Below are 16,934 nucleotides of genomic sequence, written 5' to 3' on the forward strand. Positions count from 1 at the left end.
GCATATTTTGTGATTAATAACCACATGAGCATATTTATAATTGCCATAGGCATTGTGAATATTGCATTGCTGATACAATTAGTAAGTCCTTAACTCAGTCATCTAAATGTAAAGGTCAAATTTCTCCACCCCTAGTAAATCATGATCTTCTCAGTTTGTATTAAATACTCAAGGACAGGTCTTTTCATCTTGACTCAAGGCTGGCTCCCTGCTTCCTTGGTTCCCCTTCCATGGTCCCAGCTCCTGCCAGCTCCTTGTTGTCCAACTCCTTGTCCCATTCCTGTTCCATACTAAAGCTCACAGTGTCTAGTCCACCTCAAGTCCTTAACAGTTTCTGTTCCTTGGAAGACAAAGCTTTAAAAAGCCACTGTAACATTTATGCACATTGCTAGCATCTTCATCAATTCACTTTCTCCCTGTGAAATCAACTCAGACCCACCAAAAGGTCTGAGAACTCAACACAAATAATCAGTACAGTTCCAGGACCTCTGAAATCATCAGAAAGACCCTCCTCCAAGATTTCTGTAAACATACAACAAGAAAATCCTCTTTCAGGGCTTCTGAACCAGCACCAAGGTCCCAGGACTTCTATAATAACAGCACCATCTTCTATCAGCAGAAAAATCTGACAAAGTAGCATCAAAACAGACAGACAAAGTATTGACACCACAGCCTTCCCTCCTCCCGGTTCTCCTCTCTTTTCATTTCTAAGAAATTGCCAATTGGGTTCTCAAAATTTCTGAGAAGTTCTGAAACCACAAGCTCTGTTCTCCATTCCATTCTCAATTCATAGCAGTTCTTAGAAGTTCTCAGGATCCTGGCAGTTGTGACTTCCTATTTAACATATCAAAAGCACACTTTTCTAGGCATTCAGCTTGTGTAAAATATACCCTACCTTTTGTATTATATACATATGTATGGATTGTTTCATATTTATATAAAGGGGGGGGATTGCTGAGGGCCAGTTGGAGCTGCCCAGGACTTTTGAGAGCTGCCACCTGGAGCTGCCGAGAACTGAAGAGTCATGGCTGTGATGCTGGTATTTTGTCTGTCTGTTTTGATGTTGTTTTGCCAGTTCATCTGCTGGTGAATGACAGTGCTATTATTGCAGAGTTCCTGGAAACTTGCTGTTGGTTCAGAAGCCCTGAAGAAGGATTTTCTTGTTGTATGTTTACAGAAATCCTGGAAGAGCATCTTGCTGATGTTTTCTGGTGTTCTGAGACTCTTCTGCAGGCAGAGAGTGAACTGATGAGGACACTGGCAATGTATAGTGTGTCTTTGTTAAGTTTTGTCTCCCCAGGAACAGAGATTGCTGAGAACTTGCCAGTGCCAAGATAAAGAAAAGACTTCTCTTTGGGTATTAAATGCTGTGATGATATCTTAACCTTGTTGTAGCTCATGGGTAGATGGCCTTTGTGCTTTCCATTGCCCCTTTTGAGAAGGTGTTTGGCATTAACTGATGATGATTGTAATTCAGCTGTGATCCAGGGGTGGGAAACTTTTGACTTTTTTGTGCTCTGAGACAGATGGAATGAATGTACTTTATTTATGATTGGAAACTAATCTCCATTTGAGAAGAGAGACTTTGTGATTGACTAAATTAATGTACTATCCAGGGGTGGAGTAGTACTTGAAAATTATCATTTTACCCTTGGTGAATGCTGTATTTTGCTTTTCTCTTTTCTGTGAATGTTTTGCCTTAATTTGTCACTAATTAAATAGAGTTTGCTATGCTAGTAATTTGAACCTGGAAGTTGCCTTTGCTTGGCATTACATCCAGCAGTTCTATTGCTCTGACTCTGGAATAGATCTTGGATTCATCCTCCCCATTCCCCCCTAGCCTTTCCCAGAATAGGAGTCAACTAAAAACTAATTGAAAAAAATTCCTTTAGCAAAGTTTCAGGACATAAAATAAGTCTACATAAATCATCAGCATTTCTATATAATACCAATACAACCAAACAGAAAGAGATAGATTAATTTCATTTAAAATAGCTACAAAATATAGAAAATGTGTGGCAGTCTACCTGCCAATACATACACACAAGCTCTACATAAATACTACAAAATATTATTTAGAAAAATAAAGACAGATCCAAATAATTGAAAAAATATAAATTTTTGAAAGTTTGGCTGAATCAATATAATAAAAAAAACAATATTATCTAAATTTACTTCATCGATGCCATGGAAAATAAACTACTATAGAACTTGAAAAAATAACACAATTAATCTAGAGGAACAAAAGGTCAAAATTGCAAAGAACAGAATAAAAAAAAAAAGAAAGTTAGAAGGAAGAGGGCCTAGAATCACTAGATAACTATATTGCTAAACAGTAATCATTGAAATTATTTGGAACTGTTTATGAAATAGAAATGTTAGTCAGCAAAAAAGGTTTAATATATAACCTGGAGAAGTGAAACAACCTAATTTGATAAACCCAAGGACCCCTGATAATGGGGTAAGGATTCACTATTTGATTTAAAAAATTTTGCTTGGCAAACTAGATGGCATTTTGGCAGAAATTAGGTTTAGATCAATACCTTTTGCAATACAGTAGGATAAGTACTAAATGGATTTGTGTCCTAGATATAAAATGTCACATTACAGACAAATTAAAGGAATAAACTATAAATAACTCAATTCTATTTGTGACCAAAGGAGGATTGTAGAAGATGAAATGAATTTGATTATATTTTTTTCATTCAAAAAAAAATCCAACATATCCAAGATTAAAAGAAAAACAGTTGGGGGAGGAGGACATTTCAGTATGTTTCTCTACTCAAGATCTCATTCCCAACATGTGTGCATAAATATATATGGAACTTCCTCAAATTATAATAATGTGAACTATTTCCAAATTGACAAATGACCAAAGAATATGAGCAGGCAATTCTCCAGGGAAGATAATGCTCCTATCTCTAGTTATAAGGAAAAAAATCCTCCAAATAAAATGCAAACTTAAAAATTCCTGCTAAATTTAAAAAAATCCACCTCATGACTATGATTGGAAAAGTTTTATAATAACATAAAATAAAATAATAAATGTTTGAGGTGCTACAGTAAAAACAGGTCAATCAATACAGTTTTGGTGGATCTGTGGATTAATCTATACATTCTAGAAAGTAATTTGGGACTATGACCAAAATGTTACTAAGCTAACCCAACAATAACATGACTAAATATAATACAAAGGGATCAAGGAAGAGGAAAGATACTGTATGTACAAAAACTGCTTAATAGCTCTTCTTATAGCCGCAAATAATTAGACGATAAGAGGGCAACTATTATTTAGGGAACTGATGAATAAATGACAGTATTTGAATATAATTAAATATTTTTATACTGTAAGAAAAAGGAAATGAATGTGATGGTTTTAGAGAAACTTGAGAAGACTCACGAACTAATGTGGCAAAGATGAGGATACTTTTTATATAAGTATAATTTTACACTTTCTGTTTATAAATTTATTTTAAAATTATAAAATATATTTTAAATTATAAACTGTATTTTTTAAAAATGAACACAAAAACCCTCTTTTTTGACAGAAATAAGACCTCTGATCATGATATTGAACAAACACAATTCCAGGAGGCTGTTGGTAAAAAATGCTACCCACTTAAAGATGAACTGAATATCCATAAAGAAACACAATTTTTCGTTATTGCCAATAAGGGATTCTTTTTAAAATTTAACTTAGCATATTTGTTACCAGTGTTTTCTTTGTTCTCATCTCACCATTGTGGGTAGGGGAGAGGGTGATGGGATAAAGAAAGAATAAATGATTGCTAATGAAAAAAAAAACTATAATAAAAGACAGTAACTGAAACATGTCCATATTGATCAATAGCTAGAGTTTTTATTTAAATTAAATTTTACAAGTGAATTAAATTTTTGTTTTTACATTTTACTGAATTCCAAACAATGTGTTTTAGCAAAGGACAAGTACTAAGAGTATGTATAAGATTAAGGGCAATAGGTAACACTCTATCTTTGTTGGACTTCATATAACAATCTGATTATACTTCTCAAGGATTTATACTAATTACTTTGTTTTATACAGGTTTTTTATTTTTGTTTTTATTTTATTTTTAGAAAGATGAGTCTTTGTTTCAGTGAGAAGACTGGAAACATTAAAAATGCTGCACAATTTCCCAGATTTAATTCCGTCTTCTTATCTTCTCTTATTTATGCTCATTGGTCATAAACTGGTAGGTCAGTTGTATGGGTTGTTCATACAATGCTATATCCTAATCTGTTTGATCCATTCATCAATCCACCAATAATTACTGAGTTCCTTTTATGTGACACTGCTAGTTAGCCACTGAGTAGACAAAGATAAAAATGAAACAGTCTGTGACCTCAAGAAGTGTATCTTCTTCTGAGAGAGGCAACATTTACACATTTTTTAATACAAGGGTAGGTACATACATATACTAGAGAATTTAAATGTTATGAAAAGTAAATGTGAGGTAATTTGTGGGAAGGAGGCAGTAACAGCTGGGTGAACGATGACTCACAAGTGGTATTTGCGGTGACCTTTGAAGGATATTAGGGGTTCTAAGAAGCAGAGATTCTGACAGAGTGCACTCAGACTTTTTCTACATGACAAGTTACTTTAAACTCAAATACTGTGGATTTCATTTTGGAGGCTTTCAGATATGCCAGGGCAAAATATTTTCATGTCTTTTCCATATACAAACATCTGAAAGATCTTACTATCTAAATCTTTTAACCTATCTTGGATTTCAGTTTACTCACCAAGAAAAAGAAGTTGGAACAAATGGTCTCTATCATTCCTTCAATCTCCAAATATATGATGCTATAATCCTCTCTTATTTGGACACTAGTGATTCTTCTTGTAATTCTGTGGGGTATAAGTTAATGGAATATTAAATGGAATACCATTTCTGAAAAATTAATGCTATAGGCAACAGAAAGTCCAATAGAGACTAGGGTTACAAGACTATTAGTAAAAAAAATTCTGTAGGATAATTTTTGCAAAGGTGTATAGTTTGGGGGGAGAGAGGAGGAGATGGACCAGTCATGCAGAAAGATTGAGGGACAACTGGGCAGCTGCAAAATAACAAGAAACAGGAAAAAAAAAAGTCATCTGTACACATTAGGTGGATCCAGGGGAGGACAAGACAAAAACTGCAAAAGATAGAAGGCATAGAGATATCTTGTGTTCTTCAGGGTTAGAGGAAAAAAAAAATCCCAAAGCAAGGAAATCTCAAATCCACCAATTAAAGCAAATTATTGAAGTTGTTCATATTATATTAAAATTGAATTTTTTATCTTTCCTCCTAAGCTGCCCCCTCTTTTAAACTGGACTATAATTTTTTGTTGAAGGCAGAATACTCTTCACTAAAGAGATTACCTTCCATTTATTTTGTATATATTTTGTATGTAACTAGTTATTTACATGTCATTTTCACATTAGAACATGAGCTTTTTAAGGGACTTCTTAAGGGACTATTTTTTGCCTTTCTTTGCATCATCTGAGCTTAGCATTGTGCCTGGCTCATAGCAGACACTTAATAAAACGTTAATGACTTTCTTTTCCTATCCTCAAACTATTTATGTTCATCTATATACATCCTATGTACTTGATAATGTTAATTTTAATAATGTAGGTGCCCTGTGCCACATTTGTAACCTAGGAAACACTTTTTTTTTTTACTTTGATGTAAACAAACCCAGGATTGGGATTTTTTTTTTTTACACAAGGATTGCCAGTGGTTACTTCTTCATCATCCCTTAAAAGAGATTCCATATCTTTATATAGATTTGTACATCATTTGATAAAGTTAGTTTTATAAGTAACAACCTTTTAATTTTCTTTTTTTTTCTTTGTCTTTTTTTGGCACAAAGTAGACTATCTGGACTGTTAATCTGTTCATTCACCACTGTTCTATATACAATTTTAGCTTTAAGGACCAGTAGCAAAGTACAGGCATATCCTGTTGCTAACCATAATACCAGGGTTATAAAAACTATATGCTGATTTCAGTTTATCTACATGGCCTAAATTTTATTTGATCTCAACCTGTATTACCAATGGCACTCAGCAAAATAGATGTTCCATTGGCAGCTATTTGGAGTGGTTTGTTTTCAATGCTTTAGCTCTATTCAACTCTTTGTCAGCTAGCTTATCCTTTTGTATCAATGTGACAAGATAATGCAATAAAATCTCTAATATACTTTCAGTATTTAATGATTATTTCCCACACAGGAAAAATTGAATCTTTTTATAATGAGGCCTCTATATTTTCATTCCCTTTATCCATGTCAGAGATCCCAAATACAAGTGTACTTTTTACTTGAAAATGACTTTATCTTTTTTTATGGAAATGAGATATAGTTTTACATAAACAAATCTACTTTTTTGTGTGTTCCAACTCTTTAACTATTTGGCATGTACAGATTAAAAGTCTTTTCCTTTAATTTCTCCAATTATCAGAAATTCACAAGGTTTCATTTGTTTCACTTTCCATTTTTTTTCTGTTAATTTTGTCTTTTTGGTATTATTTGCTTCAAAATTCTTCCAAACTTCTTAGACCATGTAGAATAAAAAAAGATACTTTAAAATAAAGAACTCCAAACCTACAAATAATCTAATGAGAGGATTCCCTATTATATTCTATTATTCATTCTAGCTTACCTAAGCAATTTATTGACAGGATATATAGAGAAAAAAGGTTTGAAGGACCTGATACAAAAATCACACATAGCATTTAATAAATACTTTTTGAATTTACACAAAATTAACCATTTTATCTAGAATTTCAAATACAAATAAAAACTGTATATTACTTTTTATGTTAGTATGATTTTGAATTCATAATTACATACATCTATAAAATATATATATTTTTTTAAAGCAATCAGGGTTAAGTAACTTGCTTAAGGTTACACGGCCAGTTATTTCTGGGTGTGGTGCTAAGTATCTGAGCCCGGATTTGATTCCCAGGTCATCACAACACTGGGGCCGGTGCTCTTACTCGCTGAGCCACCTGGCCGCCCCTATAAAATATATTCTTAATCAAATAAATTTGACATTTTCTAGTACAGGTCTAGATCATATAAATTTGGCAAAAGTAAAATTAAAAACAAAACCCACCAAATGAATCATTCATTATAACTAAGTTTAGAGGTATGTTTTAATAATCTCTATAATTACATTATTATGCTATATGTCATATACAATATATTATAATAAATTGTCTTAGTTCGCTATTGATAATACTGAAAATTTATGTTTACCTTTATACCATTTAACATTACTATTGTTCACTTGTTTCAGTAATGTCTGACTCGTCGTGACCCCATTTGGGGTTTTCTTGGTAAAGATACTAGAGTGATTTGCAATTTCCTTTTCAGCTCATTTTAAAAATGAGGAAACTGAGGCAAAAAATGGTTAAGTGACTTGCCTGGGTCACACAGTTATTAAGTGTCTGAGGTCAAATTTGAACTCAGATCTTCCTGAATCCAGGCTTGACACTCTCTCCACTGTACTACCTAAATGCCCTAACATTTAATATTAGACAGATAATGCTGACAGTTCCTGATATTTGAACCTTAACCTTTTAAAACAAATTAAACCTAAACAGGATAAAGTATGTGAGAAGGAACAAAGAAAATGGAAAGCAAAAATAAGAATGAAAAGCTAGACTGAATAGAAATTAATTTATAAGCAGTGTGTAGCTACTATAAGAAGTGGATATTTTTGGAGCTGGATGTATTTAAATTATTGTATTTACCAATGGAAAAAAATGAGACTTAGGGGATTGAAGTCACTTAGCTGAGGTGGTAGAAATAATTTATGGTAGTAACTAAGTCTATGTCCCCTGAGTCAGTGGTCTGTCCTTAAAAATGTTTTCTCCCTAATAGTACAGTGATATAAATTTAAAATTGCACAAAGTTAATTTCTAAAAATGTGTTTATTTTTAATATTTTATTTTGTTAAATTTTTCCAAAATATTTGTAAAATGTTAGCTTTTTTTTAAATTTAGAGTTCTAAATTCTCACCCTCCATATCACTTCTCACCTACCCCTTAAGAAGTCAAGCAACATATTAGCTATTATATTTGTGAAGTCATACAAAAATATATTTCTATATTAGCCTAGTTACAAAAGAAAATATAAATAAAAATTTAAAAAAAGAATAAATATTTTAAAAGTATACTTCAGTCTGTATTCAGAATTCATCAGCTCTCTCTCTGAAGTTGGATAGCATTTTTTTTTTCATCATGAATCCTCTGTAATTTTCTTGGATCATTGTCTTGATCAAAGGAGATAACTCTTACCCCCACTTTCACCCCCTTTCCCACTGGAAGCAGAGTCCTACATTGACAAAGAGTTAGAAAATCAAGTATTTGGCTGAGAAGATAGGCAGACAGTGCAAAAAAAAACCCCAAAAACCAAAAACCTCAGACTACAAAATCTTACTTTAGTGACAAAGAAGATCAAAATATAGAAGCAGAAGAAGACAACAAAGTCAAGGCTCCTACATCAAAAACCTCCAAGAAAAATATGAATTGGTTGCAGGCCATGCAAGAGCTCATAGAGGATTTTCAAAATCAAGTAAGAGAAGTAGGAGAAAAATTGGGAAGATAAATGAGAGTGATACAAGATTATCATGAAAAATGAGTCAATAACTTGCTAAAAGAGACCCCAAAACTACTGAAGAAAATAAAGGTCCAAAAAGCTGTTATAGTAATGAGAATTTAAGATCTTTCCTGCCCCTAGGCCCTTTGATAGGCTTAAGTACATGTAGAGCCTGTGGCTGGAGGTTTGGTTTTCAAGAATACCCACACCTTGGTGCTCTGTGATTGGGCAGTGGGTCAAGAGGGTGGTTACATTCTCTGAGCCAGGAGAAGGCTATATATACCCTGATGTGAGATTTTGTTTTGGGGCTCACTTTGAGAAGTGTTCTGTGATTTGATCACACGAGTCTCTGGGCAGCCATCGAGCCCCCCCAGCATTGAAAACCCAGATGTTGGTGCTTCCCTCTCTGGTAACTGTGACTAGGTATGGATGTAATGGTCAGACAGTTGGAAGCCTGTTTGCTTGATCTGTTTCTCTGTCTTCTTGTAATTTCTGCTTGTAACTTGTTTGTATTCTCTGAAGTTTGGGGTGCTGAACTTTTTCTCCTGAATTAGGTAGATGACATATGTTTGATTAAAGCAAGATTGTTAACACATTTTGAGCTGCTTTCCTTTAGAAAAGCAGATCTAAGAACCTGTTTTGGCAGCCATCCTGGGGATGCTAGGGTACTTGCTGCTACAAAAGCCAATGAGAAGAAGAATGCCTTAAAAAAGCAGTATTCGTCAAATGGAAAAGGAGGTCCAAAAGTTCGCTGAAGAAAATGATTCCTTCAAAATTGAAATGGAGCATTTATGAGAATGCTGACTTTATGAGAAATCAAGAAATTATAAAACAGAACCAAAAGAATGGGAAAAAAATAGAAAACAATGTGAAATATCTCTCTGGAAAAACCACTGACCTAGAAAATAGATCCAGGAGAGATAATTTAAAAATTATTGGACTACCCAAAAGTCATAATAAAATAAGGGTCTAGACATCATCTTTCAAGAAATGATCGAGGAAATCTGCCTTGATATTCTAGAACCACAGCGGGAAATAGAAATTGAAAGAATCCACCAATTGCCTCTTGAAAGAAATCCCAAAAAGAAAACTCTTAGGAAGGTTGTAGCCAAATTTCAGAATTCCAAGGTCAGGGAGAAAATATTGCAATCAGTCAGAAAGAAAATATTCGAATATAATGGAAATACAATCAGGATAACACAAGATCTGGCAGCTTATACATTAAGGGATTGAAGGGCTTGGAATATGATATTCCAAAGGTTAGAAGAATTAGTATTAAAACCAAGAACCCAGCAAAACTGAGTATGATACTTCAGGGGAAAATATGAACATGCAATGAAATGGAAGACTTTCAACCATTCTTGATGAAAAGACCAGAGCTGAATAGAAAATCTGACTTCAAATACAAGAATGAAGATAAGCATTAACATGTAAACAGGAAAGAGAAATCATAAGGGACTTATTACAGTTGAACTGCTTACATTCCTACATGGATGGATGATATTTGTAACTCATGAGACTTTTCTCAGTACTAGGATAGTTGGAAGAAATATATAGATATAGATATTGATATTGACATAGATACAGATATAGCTAGATGTATCTATATATGGTTGAGTGTGTGTATGTATGTATACATAGACAGACAGACAGACAGGTAGATAGATAGATAGATAGATAGATAGATAGATAGATAGATAGATAGATTAGATAGATAGGTGTTAAACCATTACCCAATTGATGGACATACCCTCAATTTCTAATTATAAAAAAGATTTATAAAAAAAATTCATCAGCAATTGTTTTAGCACTCTGTGATTGTGGAGTTTTAGGCAGAAATATTAAGCCTGATTTTTCTTTTATATCACTCATATTTGGTAATTCAGTGGGGTACTTTGAGAAGAATTAATACTTCAATTCTACTAAAGGATAATTAGCCCTAAGTCTATGTCTACAAAATAATAATCAATGAAATGGTAATTGGTGTGATAGAATACGTCACTAGGAGTACAGCGATCTGAGTTCTATCCCCCTTCCACAACAAATTAGCTGTGTTGTTTCAGCAAATCATTTAGCCTCTCTGTACAAGAGAAGTAATAATACTTTATAGTAGGCACCAATTGCAGGGCAAGATGGAAGCGGTAATCCTGGAAACTTCTCTGCACACAGTCAAAGCCCTCCAGATCCTGGACAATGATGGAGTTGACCCATCTTTGCCAAGTACTATGATGACACCTACCCCAGCATCAAAGAGGAGAAGGCTTTTGAGAAGAACATTTTCTTTTCTTTTTTAATTAAATTTTGTTTATTTTTAGTTTACATCAGTAATTTCCACAAGATTTTGAGTTACAAATTTTCTCCCCATCTTTCCTCTACCCACCACCCTAGGACAGTAATCCCAGTATATTCCCCCTCCTCCAATCTCCTCTCTCCCATATTCTCCCCAATCCCCCCTCCAACTTTCCAGTAGGGAAAGATGGATCTCTATGTACCAGTGCCTGTATATCTTATTTCCCAGTTGCATGTAGAATAATAATAATTATATATATATTTTTTTTTAAACATCTGATTTTAAAACTTTGAATTCCAGATTCTTTCCCTTCCTCCCTCATCACCCATCCTTACTGGGAAGATAAGCAATTCAATATAGTTTGTACATGTGTGGTTGTACATATACAGTACATAGGTTGTATGTATGTAGTACATATGCAAAACATTTCCATAGTGAATATATTGTGAAAGACTGAACATATTTCCCTCCATCCTATCCCACCCCCACTTGTTCTATTCTCTACTTTGTCCCTGTCCCTTTTCAAAAGTGTGTGCTTCTAACTACCCTCCTCTCCAACCTGCCCTCCCCTCCGTCATCCTCCCTCTCATCCCCTTCCCCCCTACTCTCTTGTAGGGCAAGATATCCAATTTAGTGTGTGTGTCATTCCCTCCCTATGCCAAATTTAATGAGAGTAAGGTTGTCTCATTCCCTGAGAACATTTTCAACAAGACCCACCAGCCTGATGGTGAGATTGCCCTCTTGCAAAGCCTGACTGTGCTGTACAAAGGCAACAACAACCTCTACTTCTACATGATTGGCAGGTCCTAAGAAAACGAAACTGGTGCTAATGGCTGTTCTGAACTGCCTCTTTGACTCTTTGAGTCAGATGCTAAGGAAGAATGTGGAGAAACAAGCCTTGCTAGAGAACATGGAAGGACTCTTCCTGGCTGTAAATGAGATCATAGATGGAGGGGTGATTCTAGAGAGTGACTCCCCAGCAAGTGATACACAGGATAGCATTATAGGGTGAAGATGTCCCCCTTATAGAGCAGACTGTGTCTCAGGTATTGCAGTCAGCACAAGTGGTCGCTGCTTGTGTGAAGACTCCATTACCCCCCCTGTTCCAATCATCCCTCCCCAAGCCATTAGTCTATTGTGATGCCCCCATCCCTCCCATCCTCATCCCTCTTGTACTGCACTGGTGGTCTCAGGGCCACTTCAGGGTACTAAGGGCCTTTTATTTTTCTCACTACTGTTCTTTGCCTTCTCTCTTCTTTTTCTCCTCTTCCCAAAATTATCCTGAAGACCAAAAACTAGGATTGAACAATGAAAGGGGTCATGTCCTTCCCAGCTTTCTCATCTCTCCTATTTTTCAAGCAGTGATGTTTTTGGAAGTGACCCAGACCTTAGCAGAGCTGGGAACAGAACAGGGGCCCTAGGATAATGCCCCCAGATCAAGGCTTTAGGAAGAATATTCTGTTTTTCTTTTCTGTTCTCACCTTGCATGTGCCCTGACCCTCATCCCAATACAGGGAGGGAGAAGAGGAATAGTTCTGTCCAGAGAACCCCAGATTTTATCAGTCTCTCATATATTTCCTCTTATTCCTGCTTACCACCCCCTGCCTTCTAGAGAAAAGCAGTTTAGAGAGAGGAAGGCAAGACCGCTGCTGAAAGCTCTAACTGGGATGGGATAGGATGGGGGTTGGGAGAGGAGGGTGGCAGTAGAGATGGGCACTGCTTTTCCTCAGTTTTTCACTATAATTCTTTGTAACCCCAATTCTGGGCATAATTTAGAGGCCCAAACTGGTCTGTGGCCTGGGAGAGACTGGATCTTGGCAGTCTCTGTCCCCTTGTCAATCTCCAGTAAATCTCCATCCTCCACAAATGGGGTCTTGTACACCACATTTCCCAGTTCTGGGACAGAGCCAGTCTCCTAGATGAGAAAGCTCAGCCTCCAGGCTCTTTTGCTTAGAATCTGGGTGGGGGCTAGATTTATGTATCTTGTCGTCTGGGTTCCTTCAGACCCCATCATGGCCCTGCACATTTGAGATAAATGCTTCAGCCTTGTGACTATAGATCCTGATTTCTTCATCTTGCTGTCCTTTCCTCAGGACTGCTGGGCAGCAGGATATAGGATTCTTTTCTGGGTGTGGGGGGGAGGGGTTAAAGTCAGTGAGAAAAAAATTAGGATTAACCTTGTGGCTCAACTAGGGATAAGGGGAAGATTTCTCTTTAGGGATGCTAGAGGGGGCTGGTTTGGAGCTTTGTTAATCCATTGTGAAGCTTCTGTCAAATACAGTCACCTTCAGTTAAATCACTGAGCTTTGAGGTTCCCTGGGAAGGTAGAAGATCGACCACCACCCTTTGATGTGACCTTGCTTCTCAACTGTGTGCCATTGGCTCCCCTTAAGAAACAGAACTCTATTCCCTCTTGTGCCATTGTCCTAAGGCTGAAACATTCACTGCTGCCCACCCCCAATTTGCTATATTCCAAGCAGAAAAGAAGAGCTGGAGAAAGCCTTGGGGAGAGGGGAAGGCTTATGGGAAATACATGAAGGGCAGCCACCCAAGCACACTAACTCTGCACAAGACTGAGAATAAAGCATCTTTTTTTTATGAAAAAAGAAGACAAAACTTTACCATCATGAAGGCAGGCCAGATGATCTTGCAGTCTCTTAATAGTCATAGGAATATGACACTGTGATGATACAGTGGTTATTAAAAAGGAATTGAGGCCACTAAAAATCCACTATGTTTACTTCAAGTTCCTGTGTGAAATAGCAAGATACACTTTCATCCTGTGGAATATATAAAACAGCACATTAGGGCCATTCTAGTGCAAATCAGAACTAATAATGCACAGTGTGTCTTCAGTTTCAGTTAATTTCAATTTCTGATGAAAGTTTTACTTTTTGTGTGTGGATACATGAGTTCTGACACCTCCAGAAGCAAAATTTAGCTAAATGCTTACATTGGTTGATAAAAACAAAGACAAATAAGCAAAAAAACCTTTCCAAAAGCAGCTAACTTCACTGAATGGTTAGAAAGAATCAATGTAGATTCTTCAAGTATCTAATTCATATGCATTATTTAAGCATGAGGGTTCTTTTGGGGGTCATAAATCCCCTTAGTGGCCAAATAAAGCCAGCTGACCCCTTCTCAGAATAATGGATTTAAATGCATAAAATAAAATATATGGGATTGTAATAGATATCAATTTTATTGAAATCTAGTTACCAAAAAAAAAAGTTGATGGGTTCCAGTTTACAAATTCCTAGAGTTATAGGCAACTAGGTGGTACAGTAAAAAGAGTACACACCCCAGAGAGTCTCAAAGAGACTCCTCTTTCTGAGTTCAAATCTGGCCTTAGATACTTTCTAGATACTTCCTGGGCAAGTTACTTAGTCCTGTTCATCTCAGTTCCTCATCTGTAAACTGAGCTGAAGAAGGAAGTGAAAAATCATTCTAGGAGCTCTACTAAGGAAGCTCCAAATGAGGTCAAGAAGAGTCGAACACAACTGAAAAATAACTGAACAACAGTAAGTATAAAGTCATAGAATGTCAGACCTTAGAAATCATCCAATTCAACTCCTCTATTTTAAATATTATAAGACCAAGGTCAATTAATTAACCCAAAGTCACATAGCTACAAATCAGTGAAACTGAGATTCCCAGCAAGGAGTTCTGAACTCTAAATACCTAAATTTTGCACTACATCATTTAGCTTCTAAATTTGTAGACTTATAAACAATTTTAATATGCTGCTTTCTCCACATTATGTACCTTTCATACCGATGGGCAGAAGATATAGTCTAGACCAAAGGATAAAAGCAAATACAAGACAATAAACATAAATTGCCTTACGTGAAATGAAAACCTTCTGTACAAAATAAATTATTTAATCTAGAATTAGAAAGAAAGTGGTCAAATGGGGAAAAATCTTTGGAGTAAATAGATTAGGGATGATATTGAAGACAGAGAAGTAACACAAATATTCCTATGGATACATATATGTTTATATACATGTATATGTATATATATGTATGAATATATATGCACATATTATAGAAGGTCAAAAGCTATATATGTCAAAAGACTATATAGCAATAGATATATAATCAAAGAATATAAACAAAAATTCTCAAAATAAGGAGGGGAAATTATTAATAACCATGTGAAAGAATGCTCTAATTTACTAACAATAACAAAGGCAAATTAAAAGTTCACAGATCAATAACCATTCATAAAGAACTTACTATTTATTAGTATTTATTAATCCACTATCCTAAAGACTATCTTCCAGACATAATGGATTATTTTCGGTGGTGAGTCTCATGAAAGGAAAAAAAAAAGGGTAACTGGGAACACAAATATACAGAAGTGAAGAGTACTGTGGAAGAAATGAAGCAAATGGCAAAAACATTAAAATAAAGCATGAATTACACAGTGCAGCAGCAGCCCTTCTTTCTACAAAGTGGTCAGCTATGACCCCCGACTCCCCAGCAACCATGTCGAAGGGACCTGCAGTTGGCATTGATCTTGGAACCACTTACTCCTGTGTGTGGGAGTCTTCCAACATGGAAAAGTGGAGGTCATTGTTAATAACCAAGGATACAGGACCACCCCCAAGCTACGTTGTCTTCACCAACACAGAACGTTTAATCAGTGATGCTGCAAAGAATCGAATTGCAATGAACCCTACCAACATGAACATCTGATTGGTCACAGATTTGATGAAGCAGTTGTACAGTCAGACATGAAGCATTGGCCTTTTACGGTGGTGAATGACGCAGGCAGGTCTAAGGTCCAAGTGGAGTACAAAGGGGAGACCAAAAGTTTCTATCCAGAAGAAATATCTTCTATGGTCTTAACCAAGATGAAAGAAATTGCTGAAGTTTATCTTGGGAAGACGGTCACAAATGCTTCATTCACAGTACCAGCCTATTTCAACGATTCCCAACATCAGGCCACCAAAGATGCTGGAACCATAGCTGGTCTCAATGTGCTCCAAATCATCAGTGAACCAACTGCAGCTGCTATTGCTTATGGCTTAGACAAAAAGGTTGGCGCTGAGAGAAATGTGTTGATCTTTGACCTTGTAGGTGGTACTTTCGATGTCTCCAGTCTTACCATTGAAGATGGCATCTTTGACGTCAAGTCCACAGCTGGGGTCACCCACTTGGGTGGGGATGATTCTGACAATCGAATGGTCAACCATTTCATTGCTGAGTTCAAGTGAAAGCACAAGAAGGACATCAGTGAGAACAAGAGGGCTGTTCGCCATCTTCACACTGCTTGTGACGTGCAAAGCGTACCCTCTCTTCCAGTACTCAGGCCAATATTGAGATTGACTTCCTTTATGAAGGTATTGACTTATGCACATCAAATACCTGAGCCCATTTAGAAGAGTTGAGTGCTGATCTTGTCTGTGGCACACTGGATCCTGTGGAGAAGACCTTAAGATATATCAAACTAGATAAATCTCAGATTCATGACATCATCCTGGTGGGTGGTTCCACCTGAATCCTCAAAATCCAGAAGCTTCTGCAAGACTTCTTCAGTGGCAAGGAAATCAACAACAGTATCAATCCTGATGAGGCTGTTGCTTATGGTGCAGTTGTCCAGGCTGCCATTTTGTCTGGAGATAAATCTGAGAATGTGCAGGACTTGCTGTTGTTGGATGTCACTCCTCTTTCCCTTGGTATTAAAAGTGCTGGTAGAGTTATGACCATTCTGCTCAAATGTAATACCACCATCCCCACCATGCAGACACAGACCTTTACCACCTATTCAGCCAGCCAGCCTGGCATGCTTATTCAGGTTTATGAGGTTTAGAAGCATTGACAAAGGATAACAACCTGCTTGGTAAATTTGAGCTCACAAGAATGACCCCAGCGCTCAGGAGTGTTCCTCAGATTGAAGTAACATTTGACATTGGTGCAAATGGCATCCTCAATGTTTCTACTGTGGATAAAAGCACAGGCAAGGAGAACAAGATCACCATCTGTATCAGCAATGCCATATTCACAATGCCTATAGAGATTACAAATAT

The 16,934-nt window shown here is 36.2% G+C and overlaps 2 pseudogenes; both read left to right on the forward strand.

The window, feature by feature from the left end:
• Positions 1–10,742: 10,742 nt before the first annotated feature.
• On the forward strand, positions 10,743–12,321 carry LOC138146716 (coatomer subunit zeta-1 pseudogene; annotated as a pseudogene).
• A 3,069-nt stretch (positions 12,322–15,390) lies between these two features.
• On the forward strand, positions 15,391–16,717 carry LOC138146717 (heat shock cognate 71 kDa protein pseudogene; annotated as a pseudogene).
• The last annotated feature ends 217 nt before the right edge of the window (positions 16,718–16,934 follow it).

Source organism: Petaurus breviceps, unplaced genomic scaffold (assembly GCF_028583685.1).
Source record: "Petaurus breviceps papuanus isolate PSGF00001 unplaced genomic scaffold, PetGlider_PUasm1.0 90769, whole genome shotgun sequence".
NCBI classification, from domain to species: Eukaryota; Metazoa; Chordata; class Mammalia; order Diprotodontia; family Petauridae; genus Petaurus; species Petaurus breviceps.